This window comes from Desmodus rotundus, chromosome 2 (genome assembly GCF_022682495.2).
Source record: "Desmodus rotundus isolate HL8 chromosome 2, HLdesRot8A.1, whole genome shotgun sequence".
NCBI classification, from domain to species: Eukaryota; Metazoa; Chordata; class Mammalia; order Chiroptera; family Phyllostomidae; genus Desmodus; species Desmodus rotundus.
This window is the reverse complement of record NC_071388.1, coordinates 6654310-6670204: the sequence shown is the minus strand read 5'-3', so window position 1 is coordinate 6670204 and position 15895 is coordinate 6654310.

Here is a 15895-nt window from a genome sequence, read left to right as displayed (position 1 = left end):
AATCGAGCATCCATAAATATGGCATTCATAATGTCTGGCATCCAACACTTTTACCAGGCATGCAAAAAAGCAGGAACTCATTCATTTTATAGAAACTAATCACCGAGATGATGGAATTAGTAGATTCTCCATTCTATGCCACTGCTCTACGGTTCTGTATCTGGAATTCTGCCAATATGTCAGGGCGTACAGCCACTCCCTTCCAGAATCAGCCTAGACAAAGCACCACAGGGATTCTGTAAGTCTGGAGGAGGGAGGAGAGGCATGTTTCTTCCTGCTTCCTTTTTTGTCCTTCCTATTTCCTTCTTGCTCCTTCCTGTTTCCTTCTTGCTTCTTGTTGCCTTCTGGCTTTTTCTTGTTGCCTTCCTGCTCCTTCCTGTTTCTTTTTTGCTTCTTCCTGTAGCCTTCTTGTTCTTCCATTTCCTTTCTGCTCCTGCCTGTTTCCTTCCTGCTCCTGCCTGTTTCCTTCTTGCATCTTCCTGTTGCCTTCTTGCTTCCTGTTTATTTTCTGTTGCCATTGATGGCAGTACTTTTTCACCTTGGCAGTGGCACTTCCTCCCAGCTGGACCTAATTTGTGGTTTCTCCCACATTTGCAGACCCCAAATTATGCGGCCTCAGGTACATGGAACACAGACATTGATCTGAGGAGTGTGTCCTCTCCCTCCATCATTAGGAAGGAGAGTCAGAGGGTCAGATCCTTTCCATATTAATTCTCATCTGGGCAAAGACTGGTGTGGTTTCTGCCCCTGATGAGCCTGCCTGTGGGAACCTTATTTCTTTTAGTGTTCACGAAACCAAGTGAGGGAGGGAATTTTATTATCCTTATTTTCACTGCTAAGGAACCTGTGGTTCAGAAAAGTTAGTACTTTGCCCAAAGCCTCACAGTTAGTGACTGAGAACGCTTGTTTGCAAAAGACAAGCAGTCTGGCTCCATAGTTTATGTGCTAGGCTTCACAGCAGCATACATGCTACTAGGCCTGGACTCACTGGTATGAAAGGAAACATCTGTTCAGGGCCATAGAGGAGTAGTAGGATTCATAAGTACTACAGGGTCAGTCCGCGATCACAGAAGCATCCAGGAGAAGGCACTGTGGATCGTGCAGGAGGAATGGAGTCTTATATTTCAGACAATGTCTATGTGATAATCCCCAAGTGACCCAGAAAGAAAAATGCCAGTGAAACAGGAGAGTCAGCTGCCGTCACCCACAATATTAACTTCTAATTCTCTGAATTCAAGCAATCCAACTATTTTCCCTTGGACAAAAAAAAAAGTTTATAAGGTAATAAAAGTTTAAAATTTGCTTATGGTTTTTTTCTTGGAGGGATTAGCATGGTGGACACCGTTCGTTATTCTTGTTCTCTCACGGTCCATGGTAGACTCTCTTCCCTGCACTAAGGGTTCTGCTGAACAAACAAACAGGGTAAAGGCTTGCGGGGGGTGTCTCAGGTGTGGGGCTGCAGAAAGGGGTAGACTGAAAGTAAACAACCACAGTACATTCCCAGGGGCACCTTCTACACCACTACACTGTACAGCATTTAGATGGGTCATAGAAGAATCATTTATGGCCACCACTATCGGCACCTGATGTACATGTCACCGAATGCTGGAAACTGCACGAACATCCTTCAAAAGGAAAACAGAAATGATGCCCAGAATTGATCTGCAAAAAACTTTCATGTCATTGTAGTTATTTCAAGACTGTAAATTATTAGTATAAAAAGTGATGTTCATTTCATTTACTATGAATACTTGCTTTAACTAATTCCAAACACTAAATCATGCCAAAGACCTTATTACCAATGTTGTAAAATTAGAAAAAACACTCAGTCAATTAAATTCCATGAACTAAAATTCTTTAGAAAAATCTAACTCCCTAATTAAACAGCTGAGGGGTGTGATGCTCCCTCCAGATCAGCCAGAATCACCAGCCTTGTAAATGAGCTCATCTGACTGCACTGCAATTGTGGAGAATGAAGCTTAAAGATGCAGAAGTGTCATCGTATGCTTGGATCCCAGGAGACATGGCCATTTTCATCACGTAAAGAAATTAAGCAGCAAAGCTTTAATTTGTCTCCTGAGACATGGCTTACGCAACCAGGTACCTACAAGGCAAAAATATTTTGAGTGACAACATTCTATTCAGTGGCCCTACTTTAGTCTGAACAGACTAATGGCCAGAATGTCCTCTATAGCAACCTCCCTTCCCAAAACACTAAAGTGTGGACAAGCTTGCTGCCCACTCACCCATAAACACGTATCCCTTAAGAGTACTAGTAATGCAAATAACAACATCCATGGGGACGTGGTATCCTTCAGAGTCCATCCATCCTTTGATCTCTAGGGCCATCAAAAAATACCTGAAACAACATGAGGTCCTTGCACTACTGGAAGATCAGCCAGCAACAATTACCCTTCAGAGAGGTTGGCAATAGAAGGCCTAGATGAATAGCTGCAGGAAAGAGCTTTATCCTTGGGTGAGGGGTGGGGCCAAGCCATGGGAAAGGAAGGTGGGGCTCTGCAGCAGGCCACTAGCACTCACCAGGTGTCAAATTCAACATGGGAGAACCAAGGACCAGAGACTACAGGGAGAGTAGAGTCAAAATACAGGAAGGGAGGAGCCAGTAGAAATTTCCAAAGAGGTGTCTCAAAGAATCACTGAGTGCAGGACAGGAAAAGAGGCCCGCAGCCCAGGAATAGGAAAGGTCTGAGATTGGGCGTGATGAGAGGAGTTAGGCAGGGCCAGCAAGGTCAGCACCGTGGAGCCAGGCAGCTAGGTTGCAAGGCGAAATAGAAAAGGGAGGCAATTCTGGGTCTAGACCAGAAGAGGAAGAGCTGCATCTCAGGGCATCCTGGGTTGGAGGGTTCTCACAGATAAAAACTGGGCTGAGCTGGGGGTTAACTGGGAGAGAATCCATGGGCACTGGAGCTAGTTGTCTGAGAGATGACCCAAGGGACATCTGCCAGGAACATGTCTTCAGTTACTGGCCACTGTGTCTGTCTAGTGCATCGTGTTGGGACAAGATATCACTGGGGTCGCTCCCCCCGACAAAGTCAGGAAAAGCAGAGTTCCTAGAGCAGACAAAAAGGGGTCCCGCTGTCAGCCTGGCCTCAGAGGCCTGGCCAACAAGTTGGTTTTGCCTCTCTGCCCTGGTCCTGGCCCCCCTGTAACCGTATCTAAAATTTGTTCACATTATTCATCAGTGAAGGGGGTTTGGTTTGAGGCTCCAAAAGAGCGAGACATGCATACACACACATGTGCACATACACACTGCCGTCATGAGGCTTTGGACCAGGAGAAACCCCAGCTCTACTAAATATGCTCTTCCCTCTGCCCCCGGGGTGAAGGAGAGATGAATGGCATGCATCCAGACGTGAGTAATCCAGGCTGAGACCAGGGGTAAAGCAGCAGCCTCGGCAGCAGCTCAGAGCTCCAAACCGCTAGACACTATCTAGAATGTTAATGATTCACCTGGAAACTCGTCTCCAGCAAAAAGTTCCAGAAAATTCTCACGTATCAAAGAATTTCCCTAAGTGACTGATGAGCTGAGAAGCTGATTCTTGTTGTGTAACAGGCACAGTCCTTTTCTTCAGGTACCTTGAATGTATTATTTGTTAATAATGATGGGAACTAGTAGTATAATTACAACAACAAAAGAAGACTAGGGCAGCTGTCTGCTGTTGTCACTCTCCCTTTCAATATCTGAGGATGGAATTTGTTACACCTAATTCTATGAGTCGATATTAAAGGTATTATTTCCAAGTAGTCCAGTGACTTTTATGAAGTTAAACCTTTGAAGATAATGATGCTGGGATACATACGCGGTAATGATCCAAACACAAGGAAAACAGATGCTCTCACTGCCCGTGGAAAATCCCCGAGATGAAAAGCATTCACAGGTAATAGTTATTTAATATGGAAAGCGCCCATGTTCTTACTTAGAAATGTAGTTCGATTATAATACATTCCCATTATATTCAAATTAGCTGCACGAAAAATACATGATTATTAGATAAATTTCCAGACAAATTACAAAACCAATTTCAAAGAGGGATTTCAGTAAGAAAATGTTAGTAAGTTGGAAAACCAAGAAATTTTTCTTTGGATTGTTTTAATTAAAAACAGCTTCCAGTTTCACAGGTAATTTGCCTTTTTAATTATGGAAATTTGAACAATGAAATCTCAGTATCTCTACTCTGAAAATATTAACATTTGTGTAGTCAAGTCAAGATGCAGGTCATCACATTTGCATGAAGTTGAACTTGACTTTCTAAAGAGGGAGTCTGATGCATGTCTCACCTTTCATTCGCATTCAGCCATCTATGCCAAGTTGGAGCAGGCGGGGTTCTCCGGCTTTGGCTTGTTTGGGTTTTGAAAAACAGTAAATATTTCCAACCAGCTGAAGCCAAAGAGAAAGACTGATGGTAAGAAACAGACTGCCTCCTGGAACCCAGGGACAGAGGGCAGGTAAGATCAACAAGGACAGCTGGACTTAGGACCTGGGGACCCAGGCCACACTGGTAATTGGTTTCCACTTTCTCTCTGCACACTGGCCTTCCCAGGTTGTTCAGGGCAGAAAAGATGGAAGATAACCACCCACAAGCCCAAGTTCATGTGTGTGCTTCCTACCACATGGGCTCTCTATGTATACAGGCGGTCAGGTGTCCCAGGAACTAGCCCGGTTGGGCGAGGTGCCCGTCCCTGGAGGGGCTGGCTATGCCTGGGGAGTATGGTCACACAGCAGATACATGACATGTCCAGCATAACAAATATGGCTCCAGAAGGCAGCCCTGAGCTTGGCAGGGCCAGCACGTCCTCAAAAGAGGAGCTGGCCAGACAGCCTATTAGCTCCTGACAGAAAGCGACTCCCACCTGGGCAGGCTCAGATGCTATTGCCTCAAATATCCTGGGGCTCATTTGGGCCATGTGGCTAAAGACAAAGGAACGGGCATCTGGAACAGAATGACTGATTGCTGCTCAGGGAAACCCCTTACACAGCAGGGCCCTTAGCCCCTGGTCCACCCAGGAAATGCCGAGAAAGGGAGGTGCCGCTGAAGCAGACCACTCGGCTGCAAGCGCCTCCTCAGAGAACAGCGATACGTCCTGTTGAAAAGCAATGCATCTAAGTCTATACTTTTCGAAATACCAGGTGTGGGTCCCTGTCCCAGAGCGAGGTCAAATAACACAAGCTTTGAGCACCAGACCAACCTCTGCAGCCCTAAGCAAATGTCTGAGCCAACCCATGAACCGTGGTTCTTCACCATCCAAAAAAAAAAAAAAAAAATTCATGAAGTGATACCTTTCCCCTTAGACTTGTTGTGAAGATTAAGAAAATCCGGTGTTAGTCTGGCCAGTAGGAAATGTCTGGTTTTGTAGGTCAAACAGTAGAATATCTGCAGTTTCCGAGGGTTCAAACCAACACTGAATGGTTTTAGCACCGTGTCTGGCATGGAACAAAATAAAAACATGAATCCTACCAGGCTTCCAATTAAACTTGGATTGTGCAAAATGCGATGTTTAAAAAACAACTTCCAGGTAGGAACATGGTGGACATAGCACAGGCCATTAACGTACCCTTTGGGGAAGTTTTAATTCAATGCCATCTGTGACAGCTCGTGACAATTGGAAGAGCAAAAAGAAGGTACTGTCCCAGCGGAGCCTTGGAGCATAGTGGCCATCTGTCCTCCCGTTCTGGAAGGTGCCGGAGAAAGCTATTATCTGCGAGGGTGCGGCCTTCCTCCTCTCTCCAGCGAGCAGCCAACAGGCTGGGCTGGGGCTGAAGGCTTTGTGGACTTGGCGATGCCTTTCATTTTTGTTTCAGCCCCGCCGGTTGCATAATTTTGCATTAAAAATAACTTTTATTTCAATCTCCCCAAGTCCCTGACCTGTCACTTGCATACAAAGAGTGCCCTCTGGCCCTCTGCCTGGCCCGTGGTCAGGAAAGCACAGACAAGATTGACCGCCCGGCTACAAAGCAGAAAAATCTCCCTCAGCACGTTCCACTGGCAGTTAGCTTTTACCATATTTTGCTGTGTATAATGCACACCCACATTTTCGGCCCAAACTCCCAGGGAAAAAAATCTTTTGTTTTAATTTTTAATTCATTTTTTTATTGATTTGTAAGCTCAATAAAACCAATTATCATATTCCAGGGTATTGTTTCCTTATACTTTTAACTCATAAGCATAAATAAAAAAATTTAAAACATTTATATAGATATGGAATTAGTACTACCCATGTATAATGTGCATCCTTATTTTTTCCCTCAAAAATTTGTGCCAAAAAGTGCATATTATATACAGCAAAATACGGTAATTAAAAGGTAAAAAAGGTGTTAATTATCAGTTAACAAATTCCAATCTCTCCTCAGACAAGGAAATTAATGTGTTCCAAAAAGCCCTGGATAATCCTTTCTTATGGTCCAGGAAGGGTGGATGAAAAAGTATACTCAGTCCCACTCGGGCTTACGGAAACATGGATTTGCAGGCGGCTATGCCCACCCTTGTTTGCCAGGCTCAAAATTTAAGGGCCGCATTATAAATAACCTTAGGAGGATGGGCCTCTAACCCCAGCAGAAAGGGAAGCTGTTGGCATACTGCTAACAAGATGGATTTTCTCCACGTGCAAAAAGTGGCTGGAGCTCAAAGAAAATTCTTCCCAGGTGGGAAGACAGGGGTTTCTCCTCTCTCGTGACCTCCCAGTGATCCGCGGTAGAGCTGCCCAGTGCAGCATCCTGCCTTTGGACTGCCCTTGTTGTGTTATTTACACCTTGTGATTTCCCCCCAGAAAAACCCTCCCTCTGAGATAGTGCCCCCTTTTTCCAGAATAAGCATTTTCTTTCCTTGGAAGGAAAATTGAACAGGTAACTCTTACGTGATAAGAGCAAGTCAGTCAGCCACTGAGGAATGGGAAGGGGTAGGGGTCAAAGGCATTCAGCTTCTCAGATGAAGCCTGGCTTCCACATAGCCATCCAGGTCCCACAGGCAACCTGCTGGGAGCCATCCACCACCCCCTCCCGAATACGTTAAAATGTGGGTTAAATCTAGTAAAAAGAAATTTTTTTCACTTGCAAGACCCCAAGGTAGGCTGTGTTTTAGATCTTTCCCTGAACCACAAGCATATTTTGAGGTCACAAAGCTGAGGAAAGGGGTGAGGGGGAAGCTTTGCCAAAGGTCAGGCCAGAGACAGCAGTGCCAATGCACTGTGGTCAAAGAGCCCTTTCCCTCGGCACAAGGTGGGACACGTTTCCGACTGGCCCATGTCTCTGCGTGCATGAGCCCCTTGGTAGAATCAGAGAATCAAACTGGAGAAGAATTGGAAGAACAAAGAGTGGTGTGTAGGATTTGGGGTGACACCGAGGTCTTTATCATATCCCCTAATGCCTTACAAATGTGTGACTTGGAAACCATGGCCACCGGTCCCACCACTGGGGAGGACTTGGAGGTACAATCCTCTCATCGGAGTGGTGTCCTCCCTGTGGGCAGAGAGAGACCCATTCACAGCCAGCGAGGTGGCTCCTGTAATGGAAACTGGCCCTGGGAAGAAGCCAAAAGCTCCTGGACACAATGATGCCAGGGTTTATTGTTTGGCAAGGGACAATGACAAGGTAATGCAATAGGAGCGACATCCCTTTTGCTGGGTGTGACTGACTGCCTTGTCTCCAAGAAGAAAGAGTACTCACCATGTCCCTGCTTTGCAGGTGAGCGAGGAAGGTTGAGAGTGAGGCTGACGTAGAGACAGGCATCAGCCTTCCTAGGCACCCCTAGGGAGCATGCTGAACCTGCCACCTGGGGCCTCGGTGGCAGCAGGAGTCCCCAGCGGCATCCAGCCCAACCCGGAGGTGCTCAGGATTCTAGACTTGTGAAGGGACCAGCGTGAGAAAACTCAGTCTTCCTAAGGGGAGGGGAGGAGTCTCCTGAAATCGACCTGATCCTTCTGTGAAGACACAATATGCCTCCCTCTTCATCCGGCAGGGGTCCGAAAAAACAAACAAACTATGAAGTCCTCAAGATAAAGACAGCAAGCACCCCCACACTTTGTTGGGATCTGATACAAAGGTTAGCGCCCCCCTCAAACCATCACTACAAACAGGCCTTTTTATAAGATAGACCAGTGCTTCCCAAATCAAATGAAAATGAGCACACAACCTGTTTGAAGTTTGAAAGGATAGAATTCTGAAAAATGTGGCTGCTCCAACTTCAGTGTGCATTTCTTGCTTGTCGTCCATGCCCTATTCCTTACAGCACAACTTCATAGAAACTCTAGGAGCTGAGCCCTGGCACGTCATCCCTGCTCTATTATTGCACAGGCCTTAAATTTACGTCACTCTCAACTTACTTGGGCAACTCCCTCACACAAACCACCAAAAAAGGAAACAACAAAAGAAGAAAACACAACATCCTGTGTCGAAGAAGGTCACACTTTCAAAGTCAGGAAGTCCAGTGTCCTGAGTGTGGGGCACGATACTGGAGGGACTCACAAGAGCTTCATGACCCACAAAGGTTAAAATTCCTTGCCCTTCGCAGAAGAGAGTGACCCATTTTATTGCCCCAGGAAGGGTGCAGGAGAGGCTCATTCATTCATTCAGTGTCCCAGGTATGAATACTCAGCACACACGCAAGCAATATTTACTGAACACATGTCATGGGAAAGGCCGTGAGCTAGCTAGCATCTCGGGGGCACCTGTAGAATGCAGGAGATAGGACTTTGTCCACGAGAAGCCAACATCCCACTAGTGACAGAAGAACACCCACAAACAACTGGAGTACAAGATTAAAATTGCCGAAAGAGAGCTATAGATACTTAGGTTTCTATGTGGATTTTTTTTCTTGCAAAAGTTTAAGAAACTTTGAACCTAAAAAAGGTCAAAGATGACAACAAACACCTATGCATCCTTGACCTCAATTCACCAATTGCTAACACATTTCCGTACTTGCAGCTTCCTCTCTCTCTCTGTCATTCCAAAGTAAGTTGAAGTCATTATAACATGTTATCCCCAAATGTTTTCTCCCCAAAAGTTTCTTCTAAGAAAAAGGATATTTTCTACATAATCTGAACATCATTTTCATACCCTCCAGAAAATAAAATTGATACATAACATTATGGCGTATAGAATGCATAGCCACATCCTAGGCAGCTGAGACCCTGTCAAGGATCATACAGTGTATTTAATCATCATGCCTCTCTCGTCTCATTGCACCTAGAACAAAGCCCTTGTCTATGTTTCTGGTTTTATGTTTGCTTTCATTGGTATTTGAGAGTCCAGGCCAGTTGTTCTGCAGAGTGTGCTACCGTCTAAACTGGTCTGACTGTGTCCTCGTCATCAGATACAGGTTAAACCCTGGGCCAGAGTGCTGAATATTTGATGTCCTTCCCTTACATCAGAGCAGGAGCCCATGATGTCAACTTCCCCAGTGACCCTGTGACAGATGGCTGGGCTGGGGAGGGAAGTTTCCCCTGGTCATTAATAATAACCGGGGGGAGCGCTACCCAGAGGCCGTGTGACGACGCTGTCCCCGACTGCTCTTCATCTCATGATTTCACCTGACTCAGGGATGGTGGTGATTGAAAAATAAAGACTTTTTTCTAATTCCACCATTTTCCATCTCACACTGTCTCCCCCTTCTGTCTGGTTCTGTTTTGCACTGGCCACGTAGATTTGAAGGAGGAGGGAGCTCTCCAGCTGCGGTAATGCAGGAAACCTCAGAAGGAGATGGCATTGGAGACGTGGAAAAAACTGAAAAATTTCCATTTGGTGCCTCATATTAGGAAACAGATACTACAAATCCAGGTGGCGTGTCCTGGCTGGGCTTGGTGACAGTAACACTCCTTTCTCAATCTTCTGCTGCTTTGGACAGACACGCATGTGAGGAGTCACGTGAGGGGAGGTGGGACTAGAGCTGTGTCCACGATTGGGGCACCAGGTTGCCGGGGCGACAAGAGAAGGTCAGGTGCTGGCCCTGAGCTTCTTGGCTCATTGGGACCAAGGAGCCCTGAGTTCCTCAGACACACAGCTGTAGGGCACGTGCGCTTAATACAGCATCCCAGAGTGACATGTTGGGTGTCCAGGGGGAACAGACATTTTTCTATTGAAATAAATAGGACTCTGATAAGAATACAAATCATAAACAAAATGTGAAACTGAAATACGAGATCTATACAAATGTTCTGTGCCTTCGGTAAGCCGTTCCAGGTCATCCCCCAGAGGCCCAGGGATGCCTGCCTTCTCTCCCTGCTGCCAGGGCCTCACTGAGGGGAACATCCGAGAGACACACTGCACCCCCCGTAGGCCCAATATTGTCCGAGAGACCATAAGTGTCAGGGACCAGGGAGGAAAAATAGATGATAGGAAGACTTGATTCTACAAAGACGAATGGAACATTGACTGGCTATTGACTACTTAGAAATCAATATGTGGTCACCTGAAGGGAGAATTACTCACAAATAACCTCTAAACATTTCATGTCCTGTGAAACCGTTATTGGGAGAGAGGGCTCTAACATGGGCTCCTGCGTCTTACCCTGGGGATGACAAGAACACTTCATGGATTGTGTTAGTAACAAGAAAACCAGTTCTAGCTTTTTTAGGGTTTAATTTTAGGGTTCCTTTTTTAGGGTTCAAGTTCTATATTTTGCAGAGAGAAAGAGAACACTTTTTTTAAAAAAACCAATCGAATAGAAGAAGCATTCCAAAGTCCTACCAGGATTTGGAATCTGGCCCATCATTTTATAAAACAGAGAAAATAAATCAATGCTTTAAATAGAACAAAGTGAAGTCATTCTTTTTACGGAATTTTTGAAAAGTCCAACTCTGAGGATTCAGACTGAGTTTATAAAGTGAAAACCAATAGAGCCTGTAAGTGTAGATTTTTATAAAGTGGAAACTATGCTAATTTTTTATCATTACAGAGTAGGAGACTTTTTTGGGTCCACCTGTCCACTTTAACTTTGAGCTCTCTTAAGTATTTAGTTTATTGCCTCTTTGGAACCGAAGTCTCAGCAGCTGAAATTTTCATGATGTTGGAAAGCACACAGTGCTCACACTGCTGGCTGTGCCCGTGGAGGGTGTTAGGTAACCGGCCTCATGCCCACAGAGGAGACCAGCTCACTCCAAGAACCCAGAGCCCGTAATGCACTGAGAGCAGCTGGTCACCCCGCTCCTGGGTCCTTCCCACTAGGGACGTGTGTCAGGACGCAAGCAAGGTGAACCACGGCACGTAAAACACACCCCCCCAGCTCAAAACCAGCCGATCTCAACTGAGTCCTTCTCGCACTTTCTATCCTAGTATTTCTCAGTTTACAGTTGTGTATTTACTTGTCTAAGGTATGTCTCCTCAACTAGACTGGAAGTTCCCTGGGGCTGGGGATCATGCTCCCTGCCTGCACCTAAGTACCCAAGACAAACTTATGCTGAATGAATGAAGACATGAATGCATGAATGGCTCCCACATAACAGTCCTGTCCGACAGTTTTCCTCCTTGCCCGGGCATTGGTTACTTGGTAACTGGTCTACAGCCCAGCTGGACTTTTATTTAACCAGTTGAGTAGGCTCGAGACTCCGGCTTCCTGTAAACTCAGTCATTCATCCCGCTAATGTTCCCTGAGCCCCCTCGTGCTCCGAGCACTACTGCAGGGGCCGGGGGTGCAGAGACCAACAGGATGCAAACAAATGCAAACACGCCAACCAAAGCAAAGCCTGCAACCACCGTTCCTTCTCAGACACGAGCACATTAATGCTTTCACTCTTAAAACACAATATGGAAAAAAGAGAGAAACTATCAACTTAAGAAGAAAACAACAACCTTGACTCGCTAGTATCTTGGCCCGGAGGGGAGTGAGCTCTCTGATTTCACCCCCTGCAGCCCTAAATTGTCCTCTCCTCCAAGCAGCAGACATTAATAGTGACCCCTAAATGTCTTATACATAGGGACCCTCAGCAACCAAATAATTGATCTCCCACGCCAACTCCTATTGACTGGTAGCTGTGGGCTGAGAAGCCACTACTGGGCCACGTGGGAAGGGCCACCATCGATTACGGATGTCTGCCACATGCCATATTCTTTCAGTCCTGCCCCGGGCTGCAGACATTACTTCAGGGCTGACATGAGGAAGGTCAGAGGAGCGTTTTCTGGCCCTGCCTTAGCACAATACTGGGCCTGCAGTGGGTGCTCAAGAAAAATGTAATTAGGTTGATTCATTTCTATCCCAGTGGTGTTCGCTCGGTGAGTTCCCACCTGCCTTCTGGACCATGTTGTAGCTGAGGAGTCTATGGAAGGTGATGGGTCTGAAACGAGACATCGCAGGTGGCCTGGGTGCTGGTTCTCATTTATGATTATCCGGTAGAGTAACATTCCTCTAAGTCGTCTGATGCGTGCAACAGAGCCCAAGACATTCCTGAGATTTCAGTTATACCCAAGAGATTCCCTGTGTCACCCCCTACCCCACGACACACAGCCTTCCCATGCCATTATGATCATTCATTTATCCATCTGCAAGTTCTGTAAAGACAGGGGTCGTTTCTAACTCATGTTTGTTTCATGAACCCCAGAGCAGTGCTTGCTACATAACAGGTTCTTATGAAATGTTAACTCAATGATGAACTGAAAATCTTGCACCAAGAAATGGAAATGTTGGCTCAACGGCAACATCTGGATATCGGAACCATGACGGACAGCTCATGTTGCAGAGTAGCAGAAAAGCTGAGGTGAGACATCTCTGAGTTGGAAAGAAAAAGATAAGTTCTGTTCAGTGTAAGGCAGAAAAATAGTTATATTATAACTACTCCTCATTATACATTTTTTTCAAAAATAGTACAAAATACTGTGATGTTTAAATATATAAAAAGCAACTATGGGGAAGTCAACAATAACAACAACAAAACAAAGACCCAATTTTTTAAATGAGCAAAGAACTTGAATATATGAGGTCCAGCAGAAGTAACGCTTGCTTCAGTGTGGTGGGTAGGGTAATAATGTGGGTGTGATGATTTATAGTTTTATTTTGAACATCTCACCTAAAATGTCATAGTGTGTGCTTGAGTGTGATACTACTATATCACAGAATTGCATGCTTATGATTTTGTAATACAAGATTTTGTAATTAAAAGGGGGCATTATTTGTGCCAGACCCTATATATTTCTCCAAAGAAGATATACAAATGGCTAATAAGTACATGAGAGATCGTCAACATCTCCAATCATCAGGGTTGTGAAAATCAAAATCCCAGTGAGGTACCACTGCACAGTCATTAGGATGACTATTACTTTAAAAAAAAAGAAAAGAAAAGAACAAGAAGTAAAGTATTGTTGAGGATGTAGAGAAATTGGAACCTTTATACACTGTTGGTGAGAATGGAAAATGGTGCAGCTTCTGTGGAAACAGTACGAAATTCCTCAAATTATTAAACATAGAATTATCATATGATCCAGCCAATCCTGAGTATATACACAAGGCACTGAAAGTAGAACTCGAACACGTATTTGTTCGAACACCAATGTTCACAAGAACCAAAAGGTGAAAACAACCCAAAAGTCCATTCACGGGTGAGGGGTAAACACAGCGTCACACCTACATGTGGTGCAATATTTGTTGGCCTTGATAAAGGGAGGGAATTCTGACTGATATGGCAACATGAACCACCTAGAAGACATCAAGCTGGCAAAGCACACCGGAGACAAAAGGACAATGTTACACGATTCCGCGTCTGTGAGCTTCCTAGCGCGGTTACAGTCACAGAGACAGAAAGCAGAATGCTGGTTGCCAGGGGCTGGGAAAGTGGGGAATCAGTTTTAATGAGGAGAGAGTTTCAGTTTGGGAAAATAAAAATGTTCTGAAGAGGCATCATGGTGATGATTAAGATGCATAACCATGTGAAGGTACTTCATGCCACTTCCAAATTATTAGGGTGTTAAATTTTATGTGATGTGTATATTGCCACAATAAAATTAATATATTTTTAAAAATAAAAACCACATGCCCTAGGGATTATGCTGTTCCGCCTCTGTGGAACATTATCCTGCATGTTTAATCACAAACACGTGACATTACGTGTGTATAATGTTATCTGTGGCAGCATCATTTATAAGAGCAAAATTTTGGATGCTGTCTAAACGGCATCATGGGAGCACCAGCTAAATAAATTATCATTCCAAGCACACGATGGAAAATTTTGCTTCTGTAAAAATGAATCAAGCTGCTCTCTCTATACTCATATGGAAAATTTTCCAAGATAAATAATTGAGTGAAAAAGGCAAGGTGCAAAGCAGAGTGCATTGCATGCTATGGTTTGTCTCAAAACTGGGAGGAGATATGACCTTGAATTGCTTGGCATGTGTAAGACTTCTCCTGGGAGAACAGAAGCAACTAATGAGCAATGTTGCCTGGGAAGGGGATGGGGCTGGGGGTGGTAGAAAGGGGGTTTTATCACACATTCCCTGTTTAATTTTTAAGTTGAGAACCATGCAAATGCATTGTCTGTTCATAGAGAATGCTAAAAACTACTTTTTAAATAAAAATAGGGTATTCCAACAAAAATAAAAAGTGATTATGGGGAATTTTTACTTCTATTGATACCCTGCCATAGCAAATGACCACCACAGACTCGTTTATAAAAATCAGAGACTTACTTTCTCACAGTTCCAGAGACCGCACGTCTAAAGTCAGAAGGTCAGCAGGGCCACACACCCTTGGAAGGCTCTCAGGAGGCTCCTTCCTTTTCTCCTCCAGCTTCTGGGGGCTGCCAGCACTCCTTGGGTTCCTTGGCTTGTGGCTACATCACGCCAATCTCTGCCTGTCTTGTCACATGGCCTTTTCCTGTGTGTTTCTATCTGTGTCCACATTTCCCCTTTGATATAGGGCCCATCCTAATGACCGCATCTTGGTTACATCTGTAAAGGCCCTGTTTCCAAATAAGGGCACATTCACAGGTTCTGGAAGGACATGAGTGTGAGAGGACACTAGTAAACTCAACACATGGCTCTGGCAGAGGTACCCAACCTCCAGGCCACAGACTGGTACCAGTCCAGGCCTGTTAGGAACCAGGCCGCACAGCAGGAGGTGAGCTTGAATGTAGTGCACTTCAATCATCCTGAAACCATCCCCCCACCCCATCCTGTGGAAAAATTGTCTTTCACAAAACCAGTCCGTGGTGCTCTGAAGAGGTTGGGGACCGCTGCTCTAAAGATTATGCTGGTATCTGAGCGTGTTTCTGTCATTACCATCTTATTCGCTCTCCCAAGAAGGCTGGGGTAGAGATGCACCCAAAGGGAACACCCAAATGACCTAACACAAGAGCCGATGCATCCCCTCTTCTATTATTGTTGCTGCGGCCTTTTCCAATTCCCATCCTGTGACAACGTTAGGCACCAGTTTCAGGTATTTCTATATCAACCATTGTTGGGATTATTTTAATCTTTACATTAAACTGAAGGACTTACATGAGAATGACTATCTTGCTGTGATAAATCTTTGAGGGTATTGGCTAAATTGTTAAATCAAGCATAAGGCACTCATCAGAGACACAAATACAAGTTAGGTCCTTATGCTTATTTTTCTTCCTTAGGAAATAAATACTACTGCTCTAGCTGGGGAGAAAGCAGGTTAGTTTTGCAGTCCTCATCATTCCATCCACGGGTCGTGATGTGATATCTTATTCTTAGCTATAATGAGCCGTTTACAGGCTCACTCTTCATTTTACTCAACACCCACTTGTTCTGTTACTGAGCTCTGCTGCTCTTGCAAAAAGTGCTCACAAGCTCACTTCCTCCTTATCCATCTCCTTTGCTTCCCTTGATCCCTTCAGGCCCCAGCAAGCCCTGCATCACAGTGCGTTCTCTGACCCCTGTTGTGAGGGAGGGAAGACAGAGGGAATAGCAGTCAAAACACAAGACGTGGAGTCA